This window comes from Nilaparvata lugens, chromosome 1 (assembly GCF_014356525.2).
Source record: "Nilaparvata lugens isolate BPH chromosome 1, ASM1435652v1, whole genome shotgun sequence".
In the NCBI taxonomy this organism is placed as follows: Eukaryota; Metazoa; Arthropoda; class Insecta; order Hemiptera; family Delphacidae; genus Nilaparvata; species Nilaparvata lugens.
This window is the reverse complement of record NC_052504.1, coordinates 98,897,678-98,914,655: the sequence shown is the minus strand read 5'-3', so window position 1 is coordinate 98,914,655 and position 16,978 is coordinate 98,897,678.

Below are 16,978 nucleotides of genomic sequence, written 5' to 3'. Positions count from 1 at the left end.
TGATCCATTAGGTTTGATTTCTCCTGTGGTCATTTTACCCAAAACACTTTTTCAAAAACTCTGGTTATTAAAGATTGATTGGGATCAAAAAATTCCGCAAGATCTGTTGGAAACTTGGTTGAAAATTCTGCATGAATTGCCGAACATTGTTAACATTTCACTTCCGCATTGTGTGTTATCAAAGGACTCTGATGCCTCGCTTGAGTTGCATGGCTTCGCCGATGCTAGTCTCACTGCTTACGGCGCCTGTATTTACGTCAGAAGCACCTCTCTCGGTAGCAGTCAAACTAGGTTGCTCACTTCCAAGTCCCGCATTGCCTCTTTGAACCCAGTTCTCTCTGTTCCCAGATTAGAACTACAGGCAGCTCTGCTACTTTCGCGTCTTGTGAATAAGGTTTTAAAGGCTTCAAATCTTACCTTTTCTAATGTGTATTTGTGGACTGACTCGAAAACAGTCTGTGACTGGTTAAGAGCCCCTCCCGATCATTCTAATATTTTTGTAGCTGTACGCATTTCTGAAATTCAGAATTCAACGTTTAACTTTCATTGGAATCATGTTCGTACTAGTAACAATCCTGCTGATTTGATATCTCGAGGTTGTACACCCAATCAGCTGGCCGCTAGTCATCTGTGGTGGAATGGTCCTTCATGGCTATCTATGCCGAATAGTTCTTGGGATTCTTTCTCTAGCAATGTTGCTATTTCTCAATCAGTTCAGGTATTAGCTACTACCTCGTCTCGTAATGATGTTATTTCAGGTATAATCAATAGTTGCTCAACTTATCACAAAATTGTTCGTACAACAGCATATGTTCTACGGTTCATTCATAATTGTAGGAAACAAAATTCAGTCGCTCCGCGCTTTGGTCAATTAACTGCCTCTGAAATTTCAGAAGCTGAAAATTGTATCTTCAAATCTATTCAAGAAGAAGCTTTCTCTGCGGAACTTAAAGCATTGCGTCAAAATCAGGAGCTATTGCCTAATAGTTCTATTAAAGCCTTGTCACCATTCATTCACTCAGATTCTCTGCTCAGAGTTGGTGGACGTTTGCAAAATGCAAATGCTTCCTTTGATTACAAACATCAAATATTGTTGCCTTGCAATCATAAATTCATTCGTGCATTGATTGTTGCTCACCATCGTCATCTAAGTCATGCTGGGGTGCAGGCCACCATGGCCAGTGTAAGACAACGATTTTGGTTTCCCTCCACCCGTCGCACCATCAAAAGTGTATTGCGGCATTGCATATTGTGTTTTCGCTTTTCGGCTCTTCGCTCTGAGCAAATCATGGGTAGTTTACCAGCGGCCCGCGTTCAGGCTAACTTTCCCTTTTATAATTGTGGTTTGGATTACGCCGGTCCTATTTCCATCCGTGTAGGCGGCCCCAAATCTCGTACTTTTTCTAAGGCATACTTGTCGCTGTTTGTGTGTATGGTAACTCGTGCCGTTCATATTGAAACTGTCTCGGAACTTACTTCCAAGGCATTTATTGCCGCTCTGATTCGTTTTTCTGCTCGTCGGGGCATCCCGCATTCAATTTTTTCGGACAACGCCACAACTTTCGTTGGTGCCAACAATGAGCTACGTGAGCTCCACGAATTTTTGTCCTCTGATCGTCTCAAATCAGATTTTCATGACACTATGTCTGTACTCAACATCCAATGGCACTTCATTCCCCCTCGGGCTCCACACTTCGGTGGACTCTGGGAGAATGCGGTAAAAAATTTCAAACGCATATTCCGTGTAGTCACTTTCAACAAGGTATTTAATTTTGAAGAAACCTGTACTCTTGCTGCTCAGGTCAAGGCCATCTTGAATTCGCGCCCTCTTGTTCCCTTGTTGGAAGATCCACATGATCTTGCCTACTTATCTCCAGGTCATTTTTTGATTGGACGTCCACTTACGTCATTACCCTTCTTGCCGCCTAACACCAAACACATTGACCATCGTTCACGTTGGTATCAACTTGCCGTTTCTATCCAGGAACTCTGGGATAGGTGGTCTCGTGAATATTTAACCACTCTTCAGAAAAAAGGCAAATGGTTAAACAATTATGAAAATTTGAAGGTCGGTACAGTTGTCATCTTGAAGGATCCTGGTTCCGCGCAGTCCACTTGGAAGCTGGCGCGCATTACTGAAGTTCATCCCGGTAAGGACAACAAGGTTCGAGTTGTCACTGTTCTCACTCCCTCCGGCACCTTTAAGAGAGCTATTTCGAGTTTAGCACCTCTTCCCATTGATGAGGATTCTAGTTAATCCCCTTGCTCTTATGGTTCATGTTGTATTTTCAGGTTTCATTGTTCTTTTCCCCTGTTCTCACATGGGGCCCAGTTTTCAATTTCCAATTGCCTTGCCAGATTTTACATATTTCTTACTTTTTCTTATTGTGCCATACCCCCGTATGACACAAGGGGCCCAGTTTATGTAAAATCTGACAAAGCATTTATTGGAATGGTTTCACTTGTTATTCATTCCGCTACTACGTAGACATCATGTCGTCATCATGTCTGTCTGTCTGCGCGCTGTGTCTTTTGTGCGTCTGCGCTGTCAGCGACGTCTCAGTCGCGGTTTTTTGCCACTCTCTAATCAGCTGTTTTTCTATACTTCTATTTGTACCTTTTTCGTCGGATTTTTTGCTGTTGCAATTTTAATATTTTTGCTATTCAATTTTTTAGAATTTAATCTTGTCTTTTGGCATCTTACCTTTTAGTTATTTGCCACTTTTTCACCAAACGTTTGTGGACGTTTCACGTACGTGGCTACATTTCCGCCTTCTCGTTTTTGTTGCTAGCGTTTTTAGCTTTTCCTGTCTATCTATTCATGGAGGTCGTCGGGTATGCATCTCACGCCCGGTCTAAACCTTTCATCTGAATTCATCGGACTTACAAAACCTTTTTAAAGTGTGAATTATTCTTCAAATTAATTCGTTTGTTCCATTCTTCAGTGTGATTCAATTATTCATCGAGTTCTTCACTCAATTACTCTGGTAAAATTGGATAAACTTTGTCTAAAATTGCAACCGCGTGTGAGTGTTTCATCGCTATTCATTTGATCTACAAAACCTTTTTAAAGTGTGAATTATTCTTCAAATTAATTCGTTTGTTCTATTCTTCAGTGTGATTCAATTATTCATCGAGTTCTTCACTCAATTACTCTGTTTAAATTGGATAAACTTCGTCTAAAAATTGCAACCTCATGTAAGCTTCAGTTGCCATTCTTCTACAATTGGTTTCACCTCGTGAACCTCAAACTTTCAAGTGCATCATCTCTACTGTTTGGAAATCAATCCAAAAATTCCACAATTTGAAGATCGGATTATTCGTTTGGAATTCTACCCGCTCCAGCCTACTTTTCCATTGGGGGATTCGCCTGCTGTAATGAACGTTTCCATGCTTGTCATCGCATGGCCTAATCACTTCATCGCTTGCTGATGTCCTGTTCCTGTTGGTATTGCGGAGTCGTTGCCTGTCTGCCTGGCCGCATCTCCTCTTCAAAATTTTATTCAGGTTATGTAATTCGTTCTTTTCAATTTTCATTTACGTATGCACCATTATTGTTTTATTAATGTCTATCTTGACATTCAACTCACTGAGGCCACTGACGCCTAATTATTATTTTATTAATGTCTTTCTTGACATTCAACTCACTGAGGCCACTGACGCCCAATTATTATTTTATTAATGTCTATCTTGACATTCAACTCACTGAGGCCACTGACGCCTACTTGTTATTTTATTAATGTCTATCTTGACATTCTTCCACTGAGGCCATCGACGCCTATTTATTTATTGGATTTGACAGCTACCCTTGGCTTTACAAGTGATTCATTGAAGGCCACTGTCGCCTATTATTAATGTCTATCTTGACATTCTTTCACTGAGGCTACCGACGCCTACCTATTGTTTAGTTAATGTCTAGCTTGACATTCATTTCATTGAGGCCATCGACGCCTATTTATTTATTGGATTTGACAGCTACCCTTGGCTTTACAAGTGATTCATTGAAGGCCACTGTCGCCTATTACTCGTTCCAATTGATGTCTGTCTTGACATTCAATTCATTGAAGGCCCATGTCGCCTATATTCAACCCGGACTGTCCTCATTGTATTTATTAGCTACCCTTAGCTCTTAAGTGATATTTTTAAGGCCAATAACGCCTATTAATTGTTAGGTCGAAATCTATTTTGACATTCAAATCACTGAAGGCCTATGCCGCATATATTTTTATGTATGTTATTTGCTGAGCATTTCTTACAGCTTATTGTCATTTTTTAATCATTATTATTGTACCTTAGTAATAACTTTCATTATTGCACTCAAATTATTCATTTCAGGTATCATTATTAATACCTTTGCATTTATTGCAATATCATTAATACCAATATCATTAATAATTTAATATCATTAATGCCTTTGCATTTATTGTCATACTTCAATGGTCATTAATGTCATTGACCTAATTTCTTTTAAATGTTGTAGTTCTCTACATTATTTCACATGTTGTAATTTTCCCAAGATTTGACTCATTGTTTTTGTATGTGGCCATCTGCCTATTATTATTTAAGGATTCAAAGACTTAACCTACTTACAATTGCCTTTGTATGTGGCCATCTGCCTATTATTAATTTATTGATCTCAAAATATTTGATTCAATTGTTTGTATGTGGCCACCTGCCTATCATTATTTTATTGATCCCAAGATACTTGATACAATTGTTTTTGTATGTGGCCATCTGCCTACTATTATCATCTTATTATTATTAAATCTTATATTGTTGATTCATTTAGTCTTTTATTGGCGTACTTACCACATTTCAAGCTATCAGTATTTTTATGTACAGAATTCAAAGATTTATTTGTAGGTATTTATACCAACTATCATCCACAGTCCACTGCCCTGCCCTTGTATTCTGTCAGCAGCCATCTGCCTATTATTATTTTATTGATCCCAAGAAATTTGACACAATTGTTTTTGTATGTGGCCATCTGCCTATCATTATTTTATTGATCCCAAGAAATTTGACACAATTGTTTTTGTATGTGGCCATCTGCCTATTATTATTTTATTGATCCCAAGATATTTGACACAATTGTTTTTGTATGTGGCCATCTGCCTATTATTATCTTATTATTATTATTAAATCTTATCTTGTTGATTCATTTAGTCTTTTATTGGCGTACTTACCACACTTCAAGCTATCAGTATTTTTATGCACAGAATTCAAAGATTTATTTGTAGGTATTTATACCAACTATCATCCACAGTCCACTGCCCTGCCCTTGGATTCTGTCATAAAAATTGGTTCATCCGGGCCAGATTTCTTGATCCAGTGTTTACCTGGGATAATTGTTAATTGGACCAATTGTAAAAATTGGTCCTCCTGCCCGTCATCTTTGACCCAGTTTGCCTAGGATAATTGTTAATTTTTATTACCCATTTCTTGGTCCATTGAACCTTAGGGTTCCAGTGACCGTGTGCCTAATAGTCTAGCTTGACGCCAATGATTAGGTCCCACTCTAGAGTATATTTTATTTCATTGTACCTTTGTATGTTTATATTGTTTAATATTAAGCATTCACACACTTGTTTCAAATTTTCAGTACTGGCTGCAACTCAAAGCACGCTGCGACATGTATGCACCAGCTATCAACTATCTTGTACCCTGAGAGACTGAACCGCACTGAACTGGTCACAGATGGCTATTGCGCATTGAGAAAACAACACACGGCAAACTACACCGCCTTGCGAGCTCGCTACTTGACTCGCCGCACAGCAAGCTTGATACAACTTGCCTCAAACGCACAGGCGTGCCTCTCTGCATACTGGACCAGCGCCCAAGGTTGCTTATTGGCGCAGCAATCGCATTGCTACAGTGCACTATCGTGTCATTCACTCAGGTTTTTCTGTTAATTTTTAAGCATGTCTGATCATGAGGAAGATTCACTTCCTGAGCCTTCTGCTCTTTTCAATGCAAGAGACAATTTACACCAGGAAATAGATTGGTTCATAACCAGTTATAACGATTATGTTGTGGACACTGAAGCCACTTATTATCAATTATTGACTGTAAAAAACGAACTAGGTTCACTTAGAATTAAGTATAATAAGATACATCAACAACTATGGAATTCAGAGTTGCAAGCACAGGACACTTCAACTCATTTTGAGATACTCAATAAGTTTATCTCCATTACCTCTAAGGCAAACGCTGCATTAACTGCTTTTGAAAGCAGACAACGCATCAATGAGGCCACTGCTGGTGCTTCCCAGCGGCCAACATCTCAAAACGCACCTTTGGCAAATTTTCAGTTGCCTCAGATACCGCTTCCACGCTTCAATGGGGAGCTTTCAAAATGGCAAGCATTCTCAAGTGCTTTTACTAATATTATTGGTAATCAAGATAACATTAATGATTCATTGAAATTTTTCTATCTTCGTCAATCACTCAGTGGTGAAGCTCTTGCTAGAGTGGAACACATTGAAGCTGACGAAAATGGTTTTCAGCTTGCATGGAACCTCTTAAGGGAGAGGTATGACAACAAGAGATTAATTGCTGCCAGGCACGTCACGGCAATTGAATCTCCGCCTACCATAAAGCGTAACTGTCCGCAATCATTACGGGCATTCATTGACTTTTGCAAGTCCCACATTACCGCGCTCGAAGCGCTTCAACTTGGAGTCCAAATCAAGGACTTATTGTACATGCACAAAATGTTGTTGCAGTTGGATACTGCTACTGTTCGAGAATGGGAAAAGAGTGTTGGTATACACGACATTCCCACCATTGATAAATTTTGGAATTTTTTGGAATCACAATGCAAAATCATGGAAGCTGTTGCTTCAAGCTCAGCTAACCATCATCAAGGAAATGTACAGCAAAGTACATCCAACTCGGTTGGTGCTCATAGCAAGCCGAAGTTCAACCAAAATCAATCGAATGTTCAAGCTAGGATGCAGGTTACTACCTCTTCTATGTCACCTTGTAGTTTTTGTAATTCTGTTGGTCATTTTCCAAATCGTTGTAATGAATTATTGAAGTTACAGGTTACTGATCGTTGGAATGCTGTCCGTGACAAAAGGTTATGTTATAATTGCCTCAAGCCTTTCGCACCCAATCATGTTTGTTCGGACAAATCGTGTACACTTTGTGGCAAGAGTCACCACACTGTTCTTCACAGGTCGTATCCTCAATCACGGGACACTCAGCCTACTTCTAAGGATAAGGTAACTTCAAATGTTATTCATTCTCAATCTTTTGCTCCCTCCAATGGTAAGAATGCTGTTTTGAATTCCATCATGGTTCAGAATGTGGAAACAACTAAGCAAGCTGTTTCTCATGCAGAACAGCCTCAGAAGAACTCTCATGTCACAATGAGCTCCACTTCGTCACTGTGTTTGCAACAGCAATCAACTGTTGCCTTGTTACCTACTGCCGAAGTTTTGGTTCAAACTTCTAGTGGGGAATTTATTAAAGCAACCGCGCTTTCAGATTCTTGCTCTGATTGTAATTTGATGTCAACTAGGTTGGCTGAAAAATTGTCACTTGTTACTTTGTATTCTGACACTTTGATTCATAGTGTAGGTGAGAATAAGACCAAATCATCTATTTCTCATTCGGTTTGCTTGTCTTCATCTGATCGTTCGTGGTCGGTTGAAGAAAATTGTATTGTAGTTGATAGCATATCAGCTAATGTTCCTAGTGTGAACATCGATCTTTCTAAAATTTCAATTCCCGTTGAACTTAAATTAGCGGATCCATTGTTTGATCAGCCTAAGCCTGTAGATTTGTTACTTGGTGCTGGCATATTCGCATCGATACTTCAGCCTGGTAAATTGTATCTAGCTCAAAACGCTCCCATTCTTCAGAAAACCAGTCTAGGTTGGGTCATATTTGGTTCTTGTAAAGCTATTCGTCCTATTGCAGCACCTCGTTCGTGCCTCCCCGCTTCACCTGTGGCCGCTCCCCGTAGGGTCACGTCGAATTTTCTAACTTCAAATGATGTCTCTCATCAGTTAGAGAAATCAGTTCAGGTATCAGTTCAGGAAATCAGTTCTCAATCAGTTCAGGTATTAGCTACCACTTCTTCTCATAATGATGTTATTTCAGGTATAATTAATAGTTGCTCCACCTATCACAAAATCGTTCGTACAACAGCATATGTTCTATGGTTCATTCATAATTGTAAAAAACAAAATTCAGTCACTCCGCGCTTTGGTCAATTAACTATCTCTGAAATTTCAGAAGCTGAAAATTGTATCTTCAAATCTATTCAAGAAGAAGCTTTCTCTGCCGAACTTAAAGCATTGCGTCAAAATCAGGAGCTATTGCCTAATAGTTCTATTAAAGCCTTGTCACCATTCATTCATTCAGATTCTCTGCTCAGAGTTGGTGGACGTTTGCAAAATGCAAATGCTTCCTTTGATTACAAACATCAAATATTGTTGCCCAGCAATCACAAATTCACTCGTGCATTGATTGTTGCTCACCATCGTCGTCTAAGTCATGCTGGGGTGCAGGCCACCATGGCCAGTGTAAGACAACGATTTTGGTTTCCCTCCACCCGTCGCACCATCAAAAGTGTATTGCGGCATTGCATATTATGTTTTCGCTTTTCGGCTCTTCGTTCTGAGCAAATCATGGGTAGTTTACCTGCGGCCCGCGTTCAGGCTAATGTTCACTTTCATAATTGTGGTTTGGATTACGCCGGTCCTATTTCCATTCATGTAGGCGGCCCCAAATCTCGTACTTTTTCTCCACCACTCTTCAGAAAAAAGACCCACTCCTCAACCACTCTTCAGAAAAAAGGCAAATGGTTAAACAATTATGAAAATTTGAAGGTCGGTACAGTTGTCATCTTGAAGGATCCTGGTTCCGCGCAGTCCACTTGGAAGCTGGCGCGCATTACTGAAGTTCATCCCGGTAAGGACGACAAGGTTCGAGTTGTCACTGTTCTCACTCCCTCCGGTACTTTTAAGAGAGCTATTTCGAGTTTAGCACCTCTTCCCATTGATGAGGATTCTAGTTAATCCCCTTGCTCTTATGGTTCATGTTGTATTTTCAGGTTTCATTGTTTTTTCCCCTGGTTCTCACATGGGGCCCAGTTTTCAACTTCCAATTGCCTTGCCAGATTTTACATATTTCTTACTTTTTCTTATTGTGCCATACCCCCGTATGACACAAGGGGCCCAGTTTATGTAAAATCTGACAAAGCATTTATTGGACCGGTTCCACTTGTTACTCTTTCCGCTACTACGTAGACATCATGTCTGTCTGTCTGCGCGCTGTGTCTTTTGTGCGTCTGCGCTGACCAGTGACGTCACAGTCAAGGTTCACATTACTACTCTAGTCAAGTTGGTTTTCTATACTTCTATTCGTACTTTTTCGTCGGATTATTTGCCGTTGCAATTTTAATATTTATACTATTCAATTTTTTTGGAATTTAATCTTGTCTTTAGGCATCTTACTTTTTAGATATTTGTTACTTTTCACCATTCGGTTGTGGGCGCTTTGCCTACGTTTCTAACACATCCGGCATCTTGCTTCTTTCATTGTAGCTTGCAGCGTCTCCGGGTCTTTCAATGGAGGTCGTTGGTGTGTGCATATCGCGCCCGGTCTAAACCTTTCATCTGAATTCATCGGACCCACGAAACGTTTTTAAAGTGTGAATTACTTCTGCAAATTAATTCATTTATTCTATTCTTCAATTGTGATTAAATTATTCATCGATTGCTTGCATATTGCTTTGATAAACTTTGTCAAAAATTACAACCTCGTGTAGGCTTCAGTTGCCATTTTTCTACAATTGGCTTCACCTCGTGAAACTCAAACTTTCAAGTGCATCATCTCTACCGTTTGGAAATCAATCCAAAAATTCCACAACTTGAAGATCAGATTATTCGTTTGGAATTCTACTTGCTCCTGCCTACATTTCCATTGGGGGATTCACCTGCTGTCGTAGACGTTTCCATGCTTGTCATCGCATGGCCAGATCACTTCATCGCTTGCTGATGTCCTGTTCCTGTGGGTATTGCGGAGTCATTGCCTGTCTGCCTGGCTGCATCTTCTCTTCAAAATTTTATTCAGGTTATGTAATTCGTTCTATTCAATTTTCATTTACGTATATACTTATTGATTTATTAATGTCTATCTTGACATTCAATTCACTGAGGCCACCGACGCCTACTAATTTGTTTTATTAATGTCTATCTTGACATTCAATTCACTGAGGCCACCGACGCCTACTTATTATTTGGTTAATGTCTATCTTGACATTCAATTCACTAAGGCCACCGACGCCTATTAATTTATTGGATTTGACAGCTACCCTTGGCTTCACAAGTGATTTTCTGAGGCCACTGACGCCTATATAATTGTATTCAATAGTAGCAACTATTAATTTATTGGATTTGACAGCTACCCTTGGCTTTACAAGTGATTCACTAAGGCCACCGACGCCTATTAATTTATTGGATTTGACAGCTACCCTTGGCTTTACAAGTGATTTTCTGAGGCCACTGACGCCTATATAATTGTATTCAATAGTAGCAACTATTAATTCATTGGATTTGACAGCTACCCTTGGCTTTACAAGTGATTTTCTGAGGCCACTGACGCCTAATTATCGTTCAATTAATGTCTATCTTGACATTCAAATCACTGAAGGCCTATGCCGCATATATTTTTCGTGTATTTTACCTGCTGAGCATTATTTACAGCTTATTGTCATTGTTTAATCATTAATATTATACCTTACAGCAATAACCTTCATTATAGCACTCAATTTATATTCATTTCAGGTATCATTAATACTACCTTTTCAATTATTGTCAGGCTTCAATGGTCATTAATGTCATTGACCTAATTTCATTTAAATTTTGTATTTCTCTACATTATTTCACATGTTGTAATTTTCCCAAGATATTTAACTTAATCTACTTACAATTGTTTTTGTATGTGGCCATCTGCCTATTATTATTTAAAGATTCAAAGACTTGAAGACTTGAAGATATTTAACTTAATCTACTTACAATTGTTTTTGTATGCGGCCATCTGCCTATTATTATTTTATTGATCCCAAGAAATTTGACACAATTGTTTTTGTATGTGGCCATCTGCCTATCATTATTTTATTGATCCCAAGAAATTTGACACAATTGTTTTTGTATGTGGCCATCTGCCTATTATTATTTTATTGATCCCAAGATATTTGACACAATTGTTTTTGTATGTGGCCATCTGCCTATTATTATCTTATTATTATTATTAAATCTTATCTTGTTGATTCATTTAGTCTTTTATTGGCGTACTTACCACACTTCAAGCTATCAGTATTTTTATGCACAGAATTCGAAGATTTATTTGTAGGTATTTATACCAACTATCATCCACAGTCCACTGCCCTGCCCTTGGATTCTGTCACTCATAGTAGTGCTTTCGAGAAATGGTTATATTCAAATCACGCAGTTTTATAGAGGCTTTCATTTGATGTTAAAATCAACTCAATATGATAAGTGGTCAAGTTTTTATTTGTGAAAAATAACTGTTAAATTCCCATAAGGAAATCGTCCATTTGGTGAAAACAATAATGATGATTACTAAGTTGTTTTTTAATGGATAATAAAATTGAAAATTGCTCAATGAAGTTCAACATTTTCTTTGTGATTCCAATGTTTGAAACACGAAGATTTTATTTTTGGAAATTGTTAAAAAATAAATTTATAAATGCCTGCAAAAACTGCATTTAGCCGGCCTGCATGGTAGTTCCGGCGTTCTCCGAGGGAGGGTAGCACTAGAGAGAAGAGAGAGGGTATGAGAGGAGGGATATCACCTTCCTTTTCTACTCAGAAGGGCTGGTAGCAGGATAACAAGTTTGTATTTCTATACCTTTCACCCAAAATAGACTGATTAGTAGAAACGACCTACTGAGAGAGAGAGAGAGTGAGTGAGAGCGGGAGTGAGTTTGTGTGAGTGTGTGAGCGAGGGAGTAGAAAAACACTATTGTTCATTCACAAAACTTTGTAAGCTAGTTGAGGAATTTTGTCTTTCAAGTGACTTCGACTGTCTTCTGTCGCCTTGTCGACTAGGAATAGGAAATCATTAGTGTTTCGAATATGAGCAACAAGAAAGGAAGTGGCTACTCATCTAGGGGTCACTATTGAAAAATGTGGTCTCTTCATTGACAATGAGCATTGTTTTCTTGGAGCGAGTCCTGACGGTCTTATAAATAGTGATGCTACAGTGGAATTAAAGTGTCCATCATCTGCGAGAGAACCAGACGATGCTATTAGAAATAAGAAAGTAACATTTTGGAGGGTTGAAAAGAATGGGGAAATAGGGGTCATAAATGAAAACCATGATTTTTATTACCAATTCCAAGGGCAGCTGAGAGTGACAGGTCGGCAATTATGCTATTTTGTGCTGTGAACACCAAAAGGCATAAAAGTTGCAAATACTGCTAGAGATGCAATTTTTTGGGAAACGAAAATGTTTCCCAAATTGGAAAAATTCTATATGAACTGCCTTCTGCCAGAAATTATAGATCCAAGGAATGATAGATCTACGCCCATAAGGAACCTGCCCTACATTGAAAAGGAAATTGAAAAAGCAAATCAGAATAAACTCGAAAAAATTAAAAACAAAACTGAGTGAATCAGTCCGTATGGGGTTTTTGTGAATATATGATAGTCTTTAAATATAAATAGTCAATAAATGTATATTATTCAATAAATATATATTATTTAATAATTATATAATAGCCAATAAATAAATAAGACATGCATGTTATCCATTTATTGTTAAATTAAAAGAAAACATTTTCTGCATTTCCGTTGTAAATTTTATTGAAAATAGAACTTGAAATTGTAATGAATTTTGATAATATGCTTAAACATTATTTCTCATCATAATCTTTATTATAGGTTGATGTTATAATAATTATGTGAAATCAATATTTGTAAAGTTTTCAATATAGAACAGAAATTATCTATTTTCCTTCTGAAATTCTCTTTTCATTAGATGTATTACCTTACACTGATTTTTATTGATTTCAATAAGCATTTTAATTCACTTCAATAACAAATCAATGTTATCACATACAGTGGTGTAATACAATAGTTCACTAGTATTATAATTCTTTGTTATTATATCAGGCTATAAATACCTTTTTCCATTGCATATATTTCCACCAATAAATTAATTGATGGAAATACCATGTAATACATGGAAATACCATGTATTACATGGAAATGTAACTCATGGGAAAATGTATTAAATCTTTCTGCATACGAGTTTTCATAAGTTCGAATATATATTCGATGATATTCCATGATAAGGTATGGTTATATACTATTCAGAACCTTACCAATTTTCAACCTTTGTTTTTCTTATTGGTCTCAATGTTTTCAAATCAATGTAGGAATTTGCCACACTCCGTAAAATAAATATAATTTCAAACTTTGTTCATTATTCAATCAATCAAAATAGTTATTTATTTATCATTGCATATATACAATGTAAAAAGTGTGAAAATAAATATAATATAATTTGCAATAATCTGTTCAGAAAGTCTTATATTCAATAAATACATTAATTGTATTGTATCCAAATATAAGGTTTGAACTGAAATGATTAGAATTATCAGTGTATTGAGGTTTCAGCTGGATATGTTTATACTTTCACACTATTTAATGTTGCTTATAGTCAAAATATGATTTCTAGTGAAAATCATTTACAAGCTTCAAGAATGAAGACTAAATTTTGGCCGCTATGAGAATTCTAGGAGCTCCAGGCTACTAAAGATTTTTTCACAAACACACTGAAGACTAGACAGACAGTCATTCATCAGACAATAGACAGGCATTTCAACAATCAATTGGTTACGGTCAACTGCAGACTTGTGTGGAGGGTTGATGGCTTTGTATTTTCACTCCCAAACGCTCTCTCTCATAGCGCTCTCACTTCTCACTCAGAAAACTGTACTGTTTTTAGCCCTACACTGGTTCGTGCGATAGACTAAAAATTTTACTCCCTTCCGGGCCTTAAATGCATTTATCGCGGAAAAATTGATTGGGCACTGCTACTTCAATCCTGGGAATCGCTTTGCTCGCCATATCCGTTTAGCCAGACGTTTAGTCTGGACCCCTGACTGGATTGTTCTAACATATGATAAAAATGCTCAAATGAAAAATGCAGGCGAGCGAAGCGAGCCTGCTGATCTCATTCTTGGACGATCCAGCCGGGGGTCCAGGGGGCGGAGCCCCCTGGCTAGACGGACATGGCGAGCGAAGCGAGCCTGACGGCTAGTCTATATATATAAAAAAGCGAAATGGCACTCACTCACTGACTGACTGACTGACTCACTCACTCACTCGCAGAACTTATAATCTACCAGACCAAAAACGTTCAAATTTGGTAGGTATGTTCAGTTGGCCCTTTAGAGGTGGACTAAGAAATCTTTTGACAATATTTTAACTCTAAGGGTTGTTTTTAAGGGTTTAAAGTTCGTCTTTTAGCATGTATATTCTTCATCTCCCAATCTCTTAATTATAATTGAAATTTCCATATCATATGTTACTATAGAACTATAATTTAGATAGAGTACCTCTTCGAAACAGTTGTTAACTGGCAACTAAATTAATAATTTTGTCAGGTTGGCATTAAGTTGAGTTGACTTTGTTAGGTTGGCACCAAGTTGAAGATTTAAATGCATTCATCGTGGAAAAATTGATTGGGCACTGCTACTTCAATCCTGGGAATATTATATTACTAGCCGTCAGGCTCGCTTCGCTCTCCATATCTGTTTAGCCAGCCCTTGACGATCCAGTCGGGGGTCCAGGGGGCGGAGCCCCCTGGCTAGACGGATATGGCAAGCGAAGCGAGCCTGACAGCTAGTACATGTATACAGGTGTAAAGTAGTATAGGAAAATTATGTTTGACGCATCATCACGTCTGAACTACTGGACTGATTTACTTGAAATGCTGCTTATAAATTCTTAATCAATCGAGGATTTTTTCAATTCTTCTGGATTTCATTACGTCAAGTTTTAAAATAGAACCTTGTGAAGCACGGGTTACCTGCTAGTGATATATTTATATTGATGATGGTATACAAACTTGACTGGAATGCACATAGACATTAGCTTAGATGTATGATCATGTTATGCCTGTTATGTGTGATGTTGGGCCGGTATTAGGCGGTAATAGTTCTATGACATGAAAAAATGATTGCTGCAAAATTCAATCTTAATGATTTACAAAAGGAATAGTAATAAATGACAATGAGGTGTAGATAGTGCTCAACAAATAGAATACATTAATATAGGCGGCATAGGCCTTCAGTAAATTAAATGTCAAGTTGGACATCAATTGAACAACTCAAATATGTGAATGTGCTTGCAAGCCAAGCGTAGCTATCAATACAGTGAAATAATTACTAATATAGAATACGTTAATATAGGCGGCATGGGCCTTCAGTGAATTGAATGTCAAGATAGACATCAATAGAACAATTAATAGGCATCGGTGGCCTCAGTGAATTGAATGTCAAGATAGACATCAATAGAACAATTAATAGGCGTCAGTGGCCTTAAAATGACACTTAAGAGCTAAGGGTAGCTATTAAATACAATGTAAAGATTGTCCAAGTTAAATACAGGCGACATGGGCCTTCAATGAATTGAATGTCAAGATAGACATCAATAGAACAATTAATAGGCGTCAGTGGCCTTAAAATGACACTTAAGAGCTAAGGGTAGCTATTAAAAATTGCATGTCTTGGTCAACATTAGTACGCTTGTAAAGCCAAGGGTAGCTATCAACAAAATTGAATATCTTGGTCGATATTAATACGCTTGTAAAGCCAAGGGTAGCTATTAATAATTGCATGTCTTGGTCGACATTAGTACGCTTGTAAAGCCAAGGGTAGCTATCAACAAAATTGAATATCTTGGTCGATATTAATACGCTTGTAAAGCCAAGGGTAGCTATCAAAATTGAATGAAGTACATATTATAACCTTGACATTATGTAGGACAGTGCTCTCAATGAGACATGCACTGTAATATATTGAATTCATGAAAATAGGCTCAATTACCAAAGGTATGGACAATTAAATGTTTTTAATTGCCGAAAAAGTTGAATGATAGCTACAAAAATTGTATAAATGCACATAAAACTGTTTGACTTAGAAATAGAGAGCGTGGTCCATTATCGAAACGCTGTAGCATTTTATGAACAATTATGTAATACATGCGTAAATAAAAACTGAATAGAACGATTTACGTAACCTGAATAAAATTTTGAAGAAGAGATGCAGCCAGGCAGACAGGCAAGGAATCCGCAGTACCCAAAAGAACAGGACATCAGCAAGCGACGATGTGATCTGGCCATGCGATGACAAGAATGGAAGCGTCCACCACAGCAGGCAAATCCCCCAGTGGAAATGTGAGCAGGAGCATGTAGAATTCCAAACAAATAATCCGACTTTCAAGTTGTGGAATTTTTAGATTGATTTCCAAACGGTAGAGATGATGAACTTGAAAGTTTGAGTTTCAAGAGGTGAAACCAATTGTTAGAAGAATGGCAATAGACGCCCACACAAGGTTGTGATCTTGACAAAGTTTATCAGCGTAAATATGTGAAGAAATCGATGAATAATTGAATCACAATTGAAGAATAGAATAAACGAATTAATTTGAAAGAATAATTCACTTTTTAAAAACGTTCCGTAGATCAGATGAATATGGATGAAAAGTTTAGACCGGGAGCAAAGTGCACTCTCCGACTATACTAGATCAAGAGACAAGGAAACCGCTAATGCTGGGCTGAAAAAGGGACATGCCGGATGTGTTTGAAACGTACGTAAAACGTTTACAAACGTTTGGTGAAAAAGTAACAAATATCTAGAAAGTAAGATGCCTAAAGACAAAAATAAATTCCAAAAAATCGAATAGTACAAATATTAAAATTGAAACGACAA